Here is a 19,349-nt window from a genome sequence, read left to right as displayed (position 1 = left end):
GAAACTCATGATCTGAAATGTCCACTGTAAATTAATATACCAACATCCTAGTGACTCTGTGAGGGTTCTGTCGTTGGCATAATTGGCTTCCCTGAAGCCCATCAACTCCTGTTTCTGGTCAGATCAAATAGCAGAGTCTACAAAGCTGAGGACAGACCTCCAGGTTTTGGAGCTGAAAGGATCATGTGAGTCAGGGCTGCATGTATTTCATCTTCCACTGATGCCTGAAGAAAGCCATTTGCAACAAAGAGGAATGAAGCCAACAAACAAAGAACAGCAGAGTTAGAGTTGGCTCCCTGCGGCTCTCTTCACGAATCACAGCGCCTTTCCCCAGCTCCTTCCCCCAGGCACGTTTTTCTTGCCTTGCCTCCATCCTTCTCCTAAACTCCAGCGGCCCCTCTTTTGCCTCTGTAACTTGTTCCCTCAGCCCACACAACTCAGCTTCTACCTCTATGATTTTCTAAATAAGCTTTCTCTTATAGTTTGAAAAAACACGAAGAGTTGGCTCCCTGATGATGCTGTTTCTGGACCTAGTTATCCTTGAAAATTGCATCCTTTGAACTCTTCAGTTATGGCAACCGGTAAATCCTTTCTCCTCTTTTTTTTTAAAAAAATTTTAAGTTGAGTTTTTGTTGCCTGTATCCAAAAGAGCCTTAAATAATAAACTCCTTTATTCCTACTTCTAAGAACTTCTTCAACATCTTAGAGAATACCTGTGCTTTGGAGTGAGACAAATCTGGTTTTCAACTTTACCCACAGCATTGTTGAACCTGTCTATTCCAGCAGCTCAGACTCTCACCCTCACTAATATAACAAGTGAAAAACAATTCAGGCCTGAAGTGAGGTGAGGGCAGAAAGAAGGAGACAGATTTCAGTATTTCTAAGGAGGTAGAATTGGCAGAATATGATAGTTTATTACATGTGTGAGAGTTAAGTGTGAGGGGGGTTTGAGAGGGAGGAGTTGAGAAGTCTTGGTTTCTGGTGTGAATGACTGGTGGGTAGTGGTACCCAGGGCCAGGTTCATGGCCATGTTTCATGTACTCCCACAGCCTCCATCCTGGCTAACTTCCAGAAGTGCTGCTCTGCCTCTTCCATTCTCTGAAGGCAGGGCGAGCTTGAGATGTCAGAGTTCTGAAGACACGTGACACTTGCTTTTTTTTATTCATTCACCATTCAATCCTTATTGAAAACCTACTGAGCATATTCTCTGCCTTCAATTTACTCACAGTATAGTGGGAGCAACTGATGACAGACCATAAACTCCAGTAACAGAGCAGGGGAAGGTCTTAAAGTCACACAGTTCCCCACACTTGGTTTAATATTCTGCTAATACTGTCTCGAAGTTCCTGAGTTTTTGAACAAGGCTCCACAAATTATTTAGCCAGTGTTGCGTATCATTCACTTAGAAAGGATATAATGGCAGAAGTTGGGGGTGAAATACAGTGTGTCCGTAAAGTCATGGTGCACTTTTGACCGGTCACAGGAAAGCAACAAAAGATGATAGAAATGTGAAATCTGTACCAAATAAAAGGAAAGCTCTCCCAGTTTCGTACCTATTCAGTGCAGTTCGATGTGGGCTCACACACAGATTTTTTAGGGCTCCTTAGGTAGCTATCCTGTATAGCCTCTACAGACTCGTCACTGACTGATAGCCTACCAGAACGGGGTTTCTCCACCAAACTGCCGATTTCCTTCAACTGCTTATCCCACTGAGTAATGTTATTCCTATGTGGTGGCGCTTTGTTATAAACGCACCGATATTCACATTGCACTTTGGTCACAGATTCGAATTTAGCGAGCCACAGAACACACTGAACTTTCCTTTGCACCATCCACATCTTGACTGGCATGGCCGTGGGCTGCTCCGCTGTATACACGGTGTTATGTTATCATCTGCGCATGCGCACATGCTGCCACATCATCCTACAGAAAGTGGGAGGGTTTTCCTTTTATTTGGTGCAGATTTCACATTTCTATCATCTTTGTTGCTTTCCTGTGACCGGTCAAAAGTGCACCACGACTTTACAGACACACTGTATATTGGATTTGGTTTGGAAATCTAAAAGAGGAAGGCAGACAGGTGTAGTCTTGGATAGCTGGGTGATGGCAGCAGTGGGAGTGGTCAGACTTCTAGAGTTTAGGGAAAGGTTTGTGAATTTCTTATGGTCCAAAAGAATGTGGGCCTTCTGAGCTGTTGCAATGGAAACATTGGGCGCATAATACCCTTCTCTCCTGGGAGTGTTTCCTCTAGTTTTGGAAGACTCCACTGACATGTAACCACATGTTTGTGGAGGCAGAGTAAACAGCTAGGACACAAACAAAACTACTTTCTGGATGGAGGTTTTTAGAATGAAGGTTAATATTCTCAATATCTTGCTCATACAGATGCAGAGAAAAGAACAGAAATGACTGCCCTTAATCTGCTGCTATATTCCTTGGCAGATAATATTTTGTTTGTTTGTTTATGTTCCAGAAATTTTGACAGTTTGACTATGGATATTATATCTCTCTGGCAACAGGACTCGAAGCAGTCCTATGCAGCTCACTGGGGGTATGTCTAATATTTAATCATGAGAATGAATAAAAAAAAAAAGGCTTCTGATTGATTTAATGTGTGAGCCAGAACATTTTGAGGCATAGTACAAAGGGTACCAGCTTTGAAGTCAGACATCTCAGGTTCAAATACAAGTCCCACCAGTTGCAAGCAGAGTGATCTTAGACAAGTCTCTGAGCATGTTTTCTTATCTGTGAAAAAATACGCACCTTGAAGCATGTGGTGGAGTGAGAGGGGCAGGATGGTGAATGGTTGACAAAGCTGGGGAAATGGCTAATGTATTTTAAGAGATCTGCAAAGGTCTTGCTAACAGGTGGTGAAACTGATGTATTATACATCTCCAACAGCCTATAAAATAGAAGTATAGAGGGTGCCTTGAGGAAGAATCCTGTATTAGAATTTGTAAGCAGAGGGGACGCAGGGGGACGGTCAGGAATGCTTTTCTCCCATCTCAGCCAAGTGAGGAGCAACCCAGAAGAATGACTTAGAGATACTGGGCTGCCAAAGAGGACAGGAAACCCTCATTCTACTCCTTGTGCTGCTGGCAGAATGTGGCTTGAGAGAGTTCTTGGGAGACCGTCATTTGTTATCTGAAGTTCAAGAGGCCTGAAGTTGTTGCCCAGAGAAATAAAAGGGAAGTCTAGTGGGAGAGAAGGCAGCTGAAGGAGTAATTTTCACTTCACTCTGTGGCAAATGGTTAGTGAGCTTCCTTATGAGCTACGAGGATGCTTCGGGGTGGGGGGCGACCAGGCAAGACTCATCTTGAAGAGACCACTGAAAGGGAGCGCTTTTCTGAATAAGGAGTTTGTTGAACAACCTAGGACTTTATAATTGAAGCAAGATCTTAGAATGTTTACAAGAGTTCAGCTAAGGAGAACATCATCTTCATCAGGAAATGAGACAGTGTGTTGGACCCTTGGGAAAGGGAAGGACAGGATTTGAGCTCTTGCATTGACAAGGACATTTAATAATCTAAGGAGATTTACCAAGAATCCCACCTAAATTAGAAAGGTATTTGCCTAATTAAAACCACAATGAGATAAACACCTGACACCCATCAGAATGGCTATCATCAATAAATCAACAAACAACAAGTATTGGGGAGAGGATGTGGAGAAAGGGGAACTCTCATACACTGTTGGTGGGTGGGAATGCAGATTGGTGCAGCCACTGTGGAAAACACTATCAAGTTACCTTGAAAAATTAAAAATGGAACCACCTTATGACCCAGTAATTCAACTTCTGGATATTTATTTGAAGAAACTCAAAAAACTAATTTGAAAGAATACATGCACCCCTGTGTTCACTGCAGTTTTGTTTACAATAGCCAAGCAACCCAAGTGTCCATCAATAGACTAATAGATAAAGAAGTTTTGGTATATATGTACAATGGAATATTAGCCATAAAGAAGAATGAAATCTTTCCTGACCAGGAGGTGGTGCAGTGGATAGAGCGTTGGACTGGGATGTGGAGGACCCAGGTTCAAGACCCTGAGGTTGCCAGCTTGAGTGCAGGCCCATCTGGTTTGAGCAAAAGCTCACCAGCTTGGACAAGGGGTTACTCGATCTGCTGTAGCCCCATGATCAAGGAACATATGAGAAAGCAATCAATGAACAACTAAAGTGTCACAACAAAAAACTAATGATTGATGCTTCTCATCTCTCTCTGTTTCTGTCTGTCTGTCTGTCCTTGTCTATCCCTCTCTCTGACTCTCTCTCTCTGTAAAAAAAAAAAAAATGAATGAAATATTTTTAACAACATGGATGTACCAAGAGGGTATTATGCTAAATGAAATAAGACAGAGAGGGAAAGACAAATGCTATATGATATTTGGAATCACATATGTGGAATCTAAAGAGCAAAATATACAAAATAGAAACAGACTCATAAATACAGAAAATAGACTGATGATTGCCAGAGAGATGGAGGTTGGGGGGCTGGGTAAAAAAAAGTGAAGGTAATAAGAACTTCAAATTTGTAGTTACAAAATAGTCATGGGATATAAAGTACAGCATAGGCAATATATTGTAATAACGACGTACAGTGACAGTTGGGTATTTGAAATATCAGGGGGACTATTCTGTAAAGTGTATGACTATCTAATTATGTAACCACTATGCTGTACACTTAAAACTAATATAAAATACTACTGAATGTAGAAAAAAAGAAAGGAAGGTCTTATTTGTGTACTTCCCCTCCAATTCCTGATCTGACTCCAGGAAGGTTAGAAGGTGCAGGGGGTGGATTAAAGAAAAATGAAAATATATCAGATCTTAGACCTGAACTTGCAGGTGGGGGGAAGGAAAATAGAAGAAAAGATATAAATAAAATAATATTTTAAATGCACTAAATATTTGATTTAAATTGAACTGAAGTCCTAGCCAGATAGCTCGGGTGGCTAGAGCGTCATCCCAATGTGCAGAGGTTGACAGTTTGATCCCTGGTCAGAACTCATACAGAAACAGATCAATGTTTCTGTTTTTATCTCTCTTTTCTCTCTCTCCAAAATCAATCAATAAATTTTTTTTTAAAAATTAGACTTTTAATTGTGAAAAAATTTAAACATATATGAAAGTAGAGCAAAGATTCTAAGAAACTATCATGCATCTATCACCCAACTTTAATACTTACCGATTTATGGCCAATTTTGTTTCATTTGTACTTCTAACCACTCCCCATCCCCTGTATTATTTTGAAGCAAATCTTAGACATTATACCAGCTTATCTTATAAAGTTTTCAAGTATGTCTAAGATGTAAGAACTCTTTATTCAAGCATTACTACAATATCATTACACCAACACATTTGACAATTCCTTAAAAAACATCAAATATCCAGTTAGTAATTTAAAATTTCCTACATTTATCCTGTAATTTTTTTATAGTGAGTTTGTTTGGATCAAGATCCAAAGATCCAAACCATATTGCATTTGGTTTATTGGTTTTTGTATTAGTTTGTCTTTTCTCTCCTTATAAGAACACAGTCATGTTGAATTAGGGGCCCACCATAATGATCTCAGCTTAACTTGACTATGTCACAAAGACCTTATTCCAAATAAGGTCACATTCATGGGTACCAGGGGATAGGACTTTAACATATCTTTTTTTGGGAGGGCAATACAATTTAACCCATAATACCCTTTTAAGATGTTTTCATCTATTGATTTCTTATTCTTTTTTTCCCCTCTTGAAATTTTTCTATTACATAAACCGAGTCATATGCTCCACCAAGCTTCTCACATTCTGAATTTTCCTATGTATCCCCATTGTGCCATTTAGCACATTTCTCTCTAAACTAGTACTCAGATCCAGAAGCTTGATGATTTAGGGTTAGTTTATCCCAAGAAGTTTGATTTTTCTCTACACTGCACATGTTGTATACTTCTATCAGGAGACCCTCATGTTAGTTTGGACTGGACTTTCCAATATAGAAAAATACAAATTTTAATAGATGAAAGTGACTAGCAAACTGTGAAATCTGCTAGTGATGTTACCCAGAGGCTGAGAAGGAAGTTCTAATATGGGATGTTTGAGGGACGTGGTACAAAAAAGAGCAAAGCCTCTACCACCAGAAAGATTGGGTTTGAATTTGCAAGCTCCATTATTTACTATCAGTGTGATCTTCAGCAAGTAGTTTAAACCTTCTGTGTCTCACTTTCCTCATCTGTGAGATGAAGATAATTATGGGGTTATTTGGAGGGCTGAGTGAATTAATACAGTATAAAACCTTTAGGACAGGACCCACCGATGACAAGTACTATATGTGTTTGCTGTTATTATTGGTAGTATTGTGGTAGCTCTTGTTGTTGTTAATGGGCCTGGGGTTAGTAGATATTCACAAATACTAGCTAATTATATAAATATTTTTATAAAGTTTCATATAAAATGACATTGGCAGTCCCAATAAGATCCAAAGTGATTTGTATCCATTACTAAATAAAGTAAAAAAGAGAAGTTTACCTCTTTAACTTTCCCATCTTTCTTCTTTTCCCTCCCTTCTTCCAATATCTTTTCTAATACTAACATTCTTGTGCAGGACCTGAAGTATACTTTTTTACCTAAAAGCATTATATAAATAACAAATTGATAAATACTATATTAAAAGGAACTTGTTGGCTAAGGTCTGGTTGGTGGTAGTGGGGGTAGCAGATGTGGGCTTATAGAGAGCTGTTTTCCAAATACGATGAATTATTTATTTCTAAGAAAAACAGATCCATTGAGTACCTTTCAATATGCTACATTCCCTAGAGATTTTTTCAAACCCAGACTCCTCAGTGATCTGTCCTTTATCAGCTTCATTGTTTAATTCCTACTACCCTTTTATTGATTCTGCGTATGTGTTATCTCATAGTAAGAGTCAGTTTCTGCAATTTTGTCTCACTCATTGTTCCTGAGACTCTATTTAAGATCTTCCATTCCTGTAGGCTTGTTTGGGACCCACCAACAAATTCAGAAAATGAGTATACCTTCCCTGACTGGTCTGTTGCTAAGTGCCTAAGAGAGAAAGGTAAATGTTCTCTTGTCTCAAAAGACAGATAAATCACCCCTGTTCATTATTGTATCTTCCAGGGACCTTTGATCTCATTATAATTTAGTTTAGAACATGTTTCCTGACGGAAGTGCATGACTCTGTTTGCAGAGGCCTGGAAATCAAGGATATAGAAGAAATTAAAGTTAAGAGAGGGAAAAAGGAATGGTAGGTAAAGACAGGATTTGATTAAAAAAAATGTAGAGGATAAAATACTATCTTCAACAGCACAAGTTAAGTTAGAGTACATTGAGCAAAAATACAGAAAGGGTTCCCTGGCCAGATAGCTCAGTTGGTTAGAGTATCATCCTGCAGTGCAGAGGTTACTGGTTCGATCCCTGGTCAGGACACACACAGGAACAGATTGATGTCTCCTCTGTCTTGGTCTCTCTCTTTCTGTCTCTCTCTCTCTCTCCATTCTTCCTCTCTTGCTAAAATCAACTTTAAAAAAATACAGGAAGTGTTCATTCTCTGTGCCTTGGCAAATAGGTAGCAATGGTAGAGGTGCACTATTTATAAAGAACAAGCAAGAAGTGAACATAAGCTATTCCTCTTGCCTTGACTTGGACTCACTCTTTCATTAACTTTTCATTTATTAAGTTATCATATATTGCTCATTAGGGTATAGTGCTAAGTTCAGAATATAGTGATAAAGAATACATGGCTCCTGCCCTCACAGGGTTCATGGCTTGCTTCTTTTCCTTACATTTTTCAGTTTATGCATGGCAGAAAAATATTATCTAAGAATTGTTCAACAGAATCCTACCATCAGGCTTTAGCTGAAGTATTATATACATAGATATAGAGAGAGGGTGGGACAAAACTAGATTTACAGTTGTGAGTACATGAAACAGAGTTTATGTTTATATTATTATCATCTATTAATTACTTTATTTTCCATATATACAACTGTAAACCTACTTTTGCCCCATTCTCTTTATACACATACACATAGATATTTATATTATATAAATATATTTATAAATATATAGCACTTTATGAAGCTATAACCCTATAATTTTCTTTTATTGAATTATTGTCTCCACTAGCTCCCATTAACTCATTCTATTAATCTCCTGTGATATGACCACTGAAAGGTCATGCTAATCCCTTAGCTGTCAAATGCAATGGCCTTTTCCAGTTCTTTGACATGTTCTCCAAACTGTTCTCAGAGCAGTGACAGTGTTGAACAGTCCCCTATTTTTAACCCTTTTCCCCTTTCTTGTGTTTCTACCTTGGTTAAGATCATGGACTTTAGCGTCAGTCCAAACTCACTTTGAATCCTTGCTCTGCCACTTTCTGACTTTCTGACTGACCCAGGAAGCCATCACTTCAGCTCTGTGTCTCCATTTATTCATCCATAAAGTAGAAATAACATTCTCTCTATCTCACAGGGCTTCATGGGGTGAGGATTAAATGTGATAACATGTGTGAAACAATGGAATGAGCCTGTCACTCCACCCCTTTTTCTTCCCTCCGAGTGTGTCTTGTGTCCAGGCCCCTGAATTTGAGTCTCTGTCATCTCAGCCAACGTCCTGTCTTTTGGATCTCATTCTTTTCTGTGGCCTCATTTTTGCCCTCTACATGAATGAGGATGACTTTCCAATCATTATCTCTAATTCTAATGTCTCACTCAAATGTCTGTCCCATCTTACTACCCAAAGTGCACAGCCTCAAAGATAAAGACACAACCCTCATTTTTCAGAGAAAACCTAGGGTACTCTTAGTGGTTTACAAAACCCAGGATACTGTTACGTTCACTCCCATTGTGCAATGGCAGAGGAGGAAAAACCAAGCTGGGAAAGACAGTTAAAGCTAGGGTGACCATCTGTCCCCAGTTGTTCAGAGCAGTCCTGAATGAGTCATGTTGTGCCAGGGTCTTGTCCAGTGAGTGACCCCTTTCACTCTCAATAGAGTCACAGTTAGGAGACTAAATTATTTGATCACCTTAGTTAAGGCTCATGTTTAAGCATAGATGGCTGGTTGAGTTACTTCATTTACCTGTTTATTCATTTGGTCATTTAACCAATGTTGCTCTTTTCCTTTGGGGCAGGCCCTGGGGCCACAAAGCTGAACAACATGTGATTCCCACTCAAGAATTTCACAGTCCAATCAATGAGACATATTGTAAACCAATGATTATAGAATAGTGTGATCAGTGCTGTATAGAAGTTAGCCCAGGATGCCACAGGAATGCAAAGGAGAGTGAAAGAGAGAGAGCAAGAGAGAGAGAGAGGTTGCTTGAGGGTGGGGTGCATGTGAAGGGACTGAAGCATACAGATGGATTTGGGGAGGGGACAGAAGACTTTTAAGAAGAGGGTTCAGAAAACACTGTCATTATGAGATCACTGTATTAGAGTAGTGGTTCAGAGAAGGGGGAAACAGGCAGATACAACATATACAACAACTATGGTTTTATCTACACCACATCCCAGGCTGCAGCCAAAGGAAAAGAAACCCCACAACTCCAGGAATATTTTCTTCCCTCACAAGGCTCTTCACTTCCTCCCACTTGATATTAATGCCCCAAAGTCTTATAAAGGAAGAGTTTAAAAATGGCCTTCTAATTAAGATATAACTTCCACACCATTTGGAAATATCTGTTAATTTTTAAATGCAGTTTATCATTTAGGACTTTTATTTTGCTGATTTCCTCTTCAGGAAGAATAGGTAAAGTAAGATGTCTGCATCCATCCCTGGTGATGGTTGGAGGATGGGGGGGGGGGTCACAAATGAGGTTTTGTGTTCAATGTCAGCCAATGTGTCATCTGTGGGTAGATCCCATGAACTGGTGCTGCAGAGTCCATTTGTCAGCACTGCCCCGATAGCCTCCACCCCTCAGACCGACTCTCCAGTAGGGTCTCGAGCCACAGAGAAGCTTAGGGAAATGTGGAACGATGCTTAAATCCTAGTTAATGAGGGTATGTATAACTTAAGCTGTCACTGGGTATGTAGTTTTCCTGAACGTGATATTTTGTGGAGTTTATAATTTGTTGCTTTTACCAGAAAGAGTTCTTGATTTCAAATAAAACCTGAGCTAACTTAAAACAAAAAGGGAATTTATTGGAAGGATATTGAGTAGATCACAAAATCTACAGGAGGGCTAGCAAACTACCTTGAAAACTCGGCAACCAAGGCTCTTCTGCTGAGTCTGCTGAGGACACCATTCTAACCATTGCATGCCCTCCTTCAAAACTCACCCTTGTGATTCTTGACTCTGAGCCCCCTCAGGCCCCAGTGAACTCTTTCTGATCCTCTCTGTGCCTCTGTGGCTGTCAACTCAGCTCAGGCAAGATCATCTCGTTGGCTAAACCTGGGTTGTCCATGAGGAAGCTGTAGGCAAGCTAGTAAATGAAACATTTTCTCTCCCTTGGGGTCTGTCTCCCATTCTTGTGATGTCCCCAGAGGAGTTCTATTTGGATGTACTAAAAAGAAAAAAAAAAGAGAGTGAAACAATCCAGATGTATAATAGACCTAAATATGAAAGGTAGGGCATAAGTTCCCAGAAAACTATAAAACTATCCTTATGACCTTGGAGTTAACTAAGATTCCAAAATGAGACACAAAAAAGCATTAACGATACAAATAGATTGATAACTTTCTTTTTTCTTTTCTTGTTTTATTAAGTGAGAGGTGAGGAGGCAGGGAGGCATAGAGACAGACTCCCGCAAGTGCCCCAACTGGGATCCAACCAGCAAGCCCACTACAGGGTGATGTTCTGCCCTTCTGGGGCTGCTGTTCCATTGCTCAGCAACTGAGCTATTTTAGCACCTGAGGAAAGGCCATAGAGTAATCCTCAGTCTCCCTGGCCAATTTGCTTGGAACCATGGCCTGCAGCCACAGGAAGGGAAGAAAGAGAGAGAAGGGAGAAGGGGAGGGGTAGAGAAGCAGATGGTGGCTTCTCCTGTGTGCCCTGACTAGAAATCAAACCTGGGACTTCTACATGCTGGGCTGATGCTCTACTACTGAGCCATCTGGCCAAGGCTTAGATTGATAAATTTGATTTCAAGAAAATTAAGCACTTCTGTTCACCAAAAGACATTATAATGAGACAGAAAAGTAGAAGTAGGATAAGGAGAAAGGTATTGTTGAGGAGATTTTAGTTATCTTTAGACAGGGGCTGGTCCAGCTCCTGAGGAAGAGGATCAAGTGTCAGCCACCCCTGAGGGTGTTGGGAAATCCACCCTGCATCTCAGGGGTGGGTGATGGTATGGTGCTCAGGAAAAGGAACACTCACAGGACTACAAACTGCCCAGTTTTTGGAAGCAATGAAGCGGACTAAGACATGCTGTCTCTCTTAATGCACCTCTGGTGAAAGAGGGTGTGTATGAGCCCCTTTTAGAGCACTCAAGAGTGTGGCTGTGTAGGATTGTCATTGTCAGGATAGCAGAGAGGAAAGGAGTGAGGGATTTGGGGTCAGATGGCCTGAGTTCCAAATCCAACTCCAGGACTTTCCAGTTTTGTGTCTCTGGACAAGTAATTTAGGCCCTCTTGGCTTACTTTTTTCCATCAATAAAATTAGTACCTAAAGTCTGACCAAGTGGTGGTACAGTGAATAGAGCATTGGACTGGGATGCGGAGGACCCAGGTTTGAAACCCTGAGGTCACCAACTTGAGCACTGGCTCATCTGGTTTGAGCAAGGCTCACCAACTTGAGTCCAAGGTCGCTGGCTTGAGCAAGGGGTCACTTGGTTTGCTGTAGCCCCTTGGTCAAGGCACATATGAGGAAGCAATCAATGAACAACTAAGGTGCCACAACAAAGAATTGATGCTTCTCATCTCTCTCTCTTCCTGTCTGTTCCTATCTGTCCCTCTCTGTCACACACACACACACACACACACACACACACACACACACACACACAAAATAGTACCTAAATCATTTCACAATATATACATGTATCAAATCACATTGTATAGCTTAATCTAAGAAAGTGTTATATGTCAATTACATTTCAATAAAGCTAGAAAAAATAATAGTACCTACATTATAAGAATGTTGTGAAAGTAAAATGAGGTAATCAATGCAAAGTTTTTTGTGCAATGCCTATCATGTAGTAAATAGAAATCAAATGCTCTCTGTTAATAATATTACCCACCCACTCTCATCTCCTGGAGTTGTGTGTGTCCTAGGCTAAAACAAGGAAAGAAAGCTCTTTATAACTCAATTCAAGTCTGAAAGATACTCTCTTAGTATAGTGAGGTAAGTTGAAATGTCTTATGGTTTTTTGGACATGCCACTAGCTTACTAAGACAGCCTCCCTCTGTTCCTCTCTTCCACACTCACCTTACCTGGCAGAGGATCTAGGAGAGGCAGAGAATGGTTGATAGTCTTTTGTGTTCTGTGATACAATTAGAGGTGGAAACAGGGTAGGGGCTTGGAGATGGGGTTAAGAACTGGAGAAAGGGGAAGTGACCTCAGGACAGGATTTATGAGTACTCTGACATTTGAAGGGGTGGCTACAATGTCTCCAGAGAGGTCCTGAGGCTGTGGTGAGCGCACCGAGTCAGCCTGCCTCTGCCAGGGACAGTACTCAGAGAAATAGCACTGCGAGGCAGCGTACTTCTACCAGGGCAGTCCAGGTTCGATCACTCTGGGGTCTCAAAATGCAGTGAGCTATATAACCTGTCACTGAAGCAAATCACTGATGGGACATCACAGTGCTGTCATAGGACATGCTGGCATGGGACGGGTGGCTGCTCTTCCTCCCCAGATTCCTCTGACCACCTACAGGATTTCTTTTGGGTGAAAGGCAGGTTGCAGAGAACCTGTACAGGCCAACATAATGTCTGTTCAGTTACTGGATGTACCACCATTTTCTTCCACATTAAAACAAATACTGAGTTAACACAAGGAAAAGTACAAATAAGGGAACTTAGTGGGAAGTGGGGAACAAGCAGGGGAGGTACAGGTAACTTGGGAAAGGGACACAGAGGAGAGAGAAGGGCTAGCAGATTTACCAATCTGCAGCTACCCAAATTACCAATGGGTAAGTGGGGTGGTCATATGGTCTTCAAGGGATGTAGAGGCCCCCTCTGTGTGCATTTCCTGTGGATTGTGATTGGGTAAACATGCTAGTTTCAGAGCCTAATTTTTACAGCAGCTGAGCTGCCTGGAACCACTATTTATTTTCTCTGAGCCCCATGTTTAAGGTGTGGTGGAAAACAACCTAATGGCCCGAGCACAACTGTGCCATACGAGAGGCCATTAAGATAAAGTCCCATGTAAGTGGCCCTAATAAAAAAAAATTTATCACAAGACATGGAAAGGAAGGTGTCTTTATTCACTAGGTGAATAACACCAGGCATTGTCAATGTAGTTTTTCAAGGTTCAGAAATTATCATTTATTCTCCAAATTACCAACCGCACAAAAATTACTAAATGGTGCGTTATCACTCCCTCTCAGCGAGAGAATGTCTTTGTTTAATGTTTGATTACAAATGGCTTCTCTATGATTATCATCAATAAATCACAGGTGAGGACCAATGTAGAAAGACTTTAGGAGCCACTGGGAAAAGGAAAAACAAAAAGCATGAGATAGCTGACAGTTCAGGGAGTGCTGGACTTTTAGGACTTGTTTTGTGGGGGTCTTTCGGGGATGTCTCAGAAGCAGAGCATCATCTGTATCCATTCAAAGGAGGTGGAAGTTCTGTGGAGGTTCGATGATGCCCCTGCCTTCAGCCCCACAACGTTTGCAGACAGTTTCACCTCTCTGAGGAGAGGAGCGTGTGATGCAGAAAGTGCACAAAAGTGTGAAAGGGTATCGGAATGAACAAGAAAGAGGGGACTTGGTGGAAGACAACAAGTAGGAAAAGAAAAAGGAGGAGGGAGGGAGAGAAGAGGGGATGGAAGGAAGAGGAGGGGATAGAAGAAGTCAGAGGAAGAGGAATAAACAGAGTGGGATAAAGGGAGGGGGAGGAGTGCTCTTCATTCCTCTTCCCTCTGGACCCTGGCTCAGTTGGCCCACACGCACTCACCAGAGGCCACAATCCCAGGTCCTCCTGCCGCTCTCACTCCGTATTGACTCTTAGCCCTCAGGCGCTTTTGCTTGTTTCCTTGGTTTGCCAGTGACCCTCACTAGACCCAGGCTCTGAGGAATTTCCTAAGTCTCCTCCACTTCTAGAATCTCCTTTAGGTTTTTTCTTCTTTTCCAGTGATTCCCACTCCCCCCTCCCTCCCTCAGTCCTCATCTTACCACATATTTTTCTGTAGACATATTAGCAGCTTCAGGTGAGAAATTCTCTCCTACCGCCTGTTCTCAAGAAACCTGAGGTCACACTAATGAGGTTTGTAGTAGAACTGGGTACGAGGTTGAGTTGGTTGTAAGTTCAATTCCATGACTCATGTAGTCCCCATAGGTGAACAGAGGGCATTCCTGTCTGAAGACTGTTATAAACAGGCGGAGAGCAAGCTCTAAAGGAGGGGTCGGGTAACTTTTTGGCCGAGAGAGTCATGAACACCACATATTTTAAAATGTAATTCCGTGAGAGCCATACAATGACCCGTGTATGTTATGCATTATCCAATAAAAATTTGGTGTCGTCCCGGAGGACAGCTGTGATTGGCTCCAGCCACCCGCAACCATGAACATGAGCGGTAGGAAATGAATGGATTGTAATACATGAGAATGTTTTAATTTTTAATGCCATTATTATTTTTATTAAAGATTTGTCTGCAAGCCAGATGCAGACATCAAAAGAGCCACATCTGGCTCGTGAGCCATAGGTTCCCGACCCCTGCTCTAAAGAATCAGACAAGCAGTGGCTGAGCAAAGGTGAGAATACACAAGGCATGTAAGAGAAAGCATGAGTTAAAGCTGAGGGTTCGCTATAGGAAATGTTGAGAAACATATGAACAAGACTGGCTAAGGAGATCAGGACAAAATTTTAGGAGACCTCAAAAGAGAAATTGAGAAGTTTGGATTTAATTACATTGGTCACTAAGAATGTTTGAGGAGAAAATTAAAGTAATGGAATTATAATCACTATTATTAGAAATGAGAAAGAGTAGAGGATGGTCTCCCTATTCTTTGCTCCATATTCCATTTATTCCTTGATTCATAAATTCTGTCATTTAACAAATGTTTATTGAAGACTTACTGTGTACTAGACACTGTAATGGGGATATCATGGGGAAGTAAAGGACATTCCCTGCCTTTATGAATCTTATGCTTCTGGAGGGAAACAAACAGACAAATGAGGTAATTACAGTTTGTAATTAGTGCTGTGGAGAAAATAAAAAGATTAAGGATAGAGAATAATGGTGTGTGGAGAGCTACTAATATTCTGTTTAGAGTGGTCAGGGTTTCACCTTTCTAAAGAGGTATAATGTTTGAACTGAGACCCTAAGGGTGAGAACAATGAACCTCCCTAAAAAACATTTCCAAGGAGTTTGAAAGTTAAGAGTGAGGACCTACTGATGCTTTAGACTCAGGACCAACAGTGTGATTCAAGTGGCAACCAGCTATTTTGGAGGCAAAATTGAAAACAGGATGAAATAGAGTGAAGGAGCACCCATGTGGCTACTGCTTTCTACCCGGGTCTCTCCAGATCTTGGAACTGGGACATTACCCATGTGGTTTGGCGAAGATATTTAACATAAGGGCTTCATCCTAATTCACTAGTGCCTGCTGCCTGTCTGGCTCTGTTGTAAACATGTTGCTTCCAGGCCTGGTTCAGATTGTGCTGCAGATAGCACTAACAGGACACTAGATAAGGTGAGACAATTACTTTGTCTAATTAGCAAAATAGAGACATCAGAAAAAAGTCACTCCCTGGCCGGATAGCTTGGTTGGTTAAAGAATTGACTCAAAGTGCAGAGGCTGCCGGTTTGATCCCCAGTCAGGGCACACACAGGAACAGATGTTCCTGTCTCTCATCTGCTCTCTCCCATTCTCTCTCTAAAATCAATAAAATAAACATAAAAGTTATAAAAAAAAAAAAAAGGTCATTCTTCATTATCTACAAACATTTATCTGAACCCTCTGCTATTATTTGTTAAAATTTGCCAAAGTGTAATTTGACTTTCTTAATGATTTCAGAAATTGTTGACATTGAATGAATAACTACCCATATATTAAGATTAAGTGTGGCCTAAACTTTCTGGAAACTCTCGAGGATTTAAATTTTATGGGTGTTTATGAGAGAGAGAGAGACAAAAGAACAAGAGGAATGGAAGGATGGAGAGGATAAGACCCTACAAAGAGTGAAAGAAGGAAAGAACCAGGTTGTGAAAGAGAGACAAAAGGGGTTGGCTATAGAGAAATGCAAAAATGGTTAAAAAGGGGGGGGGGCGGTGAGGAGGGAGGGAAAAGACATTGAGAGAGAGAGACAGAGCCAAGAATGGGGAAGGAAGGGTGAGAGGCAAGCCTGCTGCCTGTGAAGGGGACAGTGTGGAGATTAAGATCTCTATCGGAGCTTGTGGCTGGAGCGATTACAGTGTATTAGGGTCCTGTCAGTGTTGACAAACACTACCCCAATTAGGAATTAGTTCCACAAGGCATCAGATATGGAGGCTGCTGTTGACCTGTAAATAGATGGGCCCTCCCTTCCCTCTCTTTTATTCAAATAGGCGCAGCTGTTTTTTAGAATAGCTTGGAAACGCCATCCCTTTGTGGCTCCTCCTACAGCTGTCACCAGGGAACAGAAAGTGAATACCAGTCACCTGGTGCTCAATTTTTTAAAAAACCCCAGTATTCTGCTGTATGCAAGTACTTTCTCTAAGAATTCATGTTCAACAACCATGAGTTCATTCTCCCCACACTTCATCCAGCATCAATCTCCAAATCCACCTTTTCGCAGTTTGTTTCAAGGACATGTAAGTACTGTTTAGGCAGGCGCCCATTTCAGGGCAGTCAGTAAGCAATTTCAAATTAACTGTCAGAGAGTGGATAAAGAGAGCAGCTGAGTACACACCATGAAATCATCTCTCCAAAATTTGTGGGAATGATAGAAAAGGGGTATAGTTTTTAGATGGGAATTCATAACTAGAGAGGAAAAGAAGAGGTGCCTTTTCTTTTTTTTGATGCATCCAAAACTACGGGGAATCTCAAAAAGATGAAAGGCAGATGGAATCAGGTAAAGCCTGAAATGTCTGCAGACAAGAACTGCTGCAAAGGACAGAGTGGCTGCTGGGGAGCAGTGCCTCGCCACAGCCAGAACCTCTCCAGAGCCAGATCCTTAGAAGAGAAGGGTTACTAGGGTCGAGAGTGGGAACCTCACCTGGCAGGAGACATGTCTTCAACTCCCACCCCTCTATCCACTGTCTAGGCAGGCAACCAGCTACAAATAAGGAGGGTGGACATTTGCTTCGAGAGGAAGGACAGTGCCTCTGGATGTTGGTGCTACCATAGAGCTCAGATACTTAGGCATCCAGCTACTGGCTCATACTGTTCAGCATGCGTTCCAATCCTCTTCAAACAACCTATGGAGGCAGGCTTTTACCTGCAGTCCCAAGGGAATTACAAATACAGATATAAGCACACAACCAAGATTTACTAAATATTTGAGGAAAGCCCAAACTAGGAAAGTGAGGCCACCAAACTCAACAAGTGGATGAGCTAATACCAGGAAATTGGGCCAATTAAAAGCAAAAAGAATAAAGCATTAGAATAAGCATAAGTAAGATCTTAGAGAGCCATAAGGGATATTGCATCCATAACAATCAATTAGAGATTTGAACATTAAAATTTTTATTTTTGTGGGGTTTTTTTGTTTTGTTTTTAGTGAGAGAGAAAGAGAGAGAAAGGAACAGGCAGGGACAGAAAGGAAGGGAGAGAGATGAGAAGCATCAGTTCTTTGCTGCAGCATCTTAGTTGTTCACTGATTGCTTTCTCATGTGCCTTGATGGTGGGGGGGAGGCTCTAGCAGAGTGAGTGACCCCTTGCTCAAGCCAGCAACCTTGGACTCAAGCCAGTGACCTTGGACTTCAAGCCAGGGACCTTTGGGCTCAAGCCAGCAACCATGGGGTCATGTCTATAATCCCACACTCAGGTTGGCGACTCCACACTCAAGCTGGTGAGCCTGTGCTCAATCTGGATGAGCCCACACTTTAGATGGCAACCTCAGGGTTTCAAACCTAGGTCATCAGCATCCCAGGCCGTTGTTCTATCCACTGTGCCAATGCCTGATCAGGCAAAAAATTTTTGATTTTTGAAGTTAAAAATTCAATAGATAATTCAAATATCAGAATGAAATCAATTGAAGAGCAAGTGAGTAGGCTACAAGACCAACCTGAGAAACCCTCCTAGATAGCAAAATATGAAAGATAAATTAAGACACATAGCACATGTTCTAACATACATCTGATACGAAATGGGGATTGGTCATTAGAGAGATTCGTTACCTCACAACAAAGCAAAACTAAACAAGAAATACAAAGATCAATCACTAAATTTGTAATTACAGTTACAAACCTTAACTTACTGCACTCAATCACTAGATGAAGCAGAAACAAAGGAAATAAAATAAATTGAAGGATGGAGAGAAATAAAAAGACACAATGAACAATATCAACTTACTCTAACAGAAAAAAACATAATATATATATATATATATTATTATTTTTTTGCATTTTTCTGAAGCTGGAAACAGGGAGAGACAGTCAGACAGACTCCCGCATGTGCCCGACTGGGATCCACCCGGCATGCCCACCATGGGGCGACGACGCTCTGCCCACCAGGGGGCGATGCTCTGCCCATCCTGGGCGTTGCCATGTTGCGACCAGAGCCATTCTAGTGCCTGAGGCAGAGGCCACAGAGCCATCCCCAGCGCCCGGGGCCATCTCTGCTCCAATGGAGCCTTGGTTGCGGGAGGGGAAGAGAGAGACAGAGAGGAAGGCGCGGCGGAGGGGTGGAGAAGCAAATGGGCGCTTCTCCTGTGTGCCCTGGCCGGGAATCGAACCCAGGTCCTCCGCACGCTAGGCCGACGCTCTACCGCTGAGCCAACCGGCCAGGGCCAAAAACATATTTTTAAACACAAACATCTTTCACACAAATTGACCCTGTTTTAGGTTATAAAAGCTATCTAAATGAATTCCAGAAATAAAGTCATTTGATTTATATTTATTGATCACATGACAACAGAAATACAAATTAACAACCTAAGGAAAGCTTTGTCTCTGAAAATTAGAAATCATGCTTTTGAATAATTTTGCAACTGAAAAGGAAGTTAAAAATGATTTTTACCAACTCTGGAAATGCACAAAATTAAGAACACACCTATCAAAATCAATGGGTTAAGCAGAGACAGAGAACTCATGGCATTACAT

Source organism: Saccopteryx bilineata, chromosome 10 (genome assembly GCF_036850765.1).
Source record: "Saccopteryx bilineata isolate mSacBil1 chromosome 10, mSacBil1_pri_phased_curated, whole genome shotgun sequence".
Lineage (NCBI taxonomy): Eukaryota > Metazoa > Chordata > Mammalia > Chiroptera > Emballonuridae > Saccopteryx > Saccopteryx bilineata.
The sequence above is the reverse complement of the archived record's forward strand: the minus strand, read 5'-3'. Positions refer to the sequence as shown.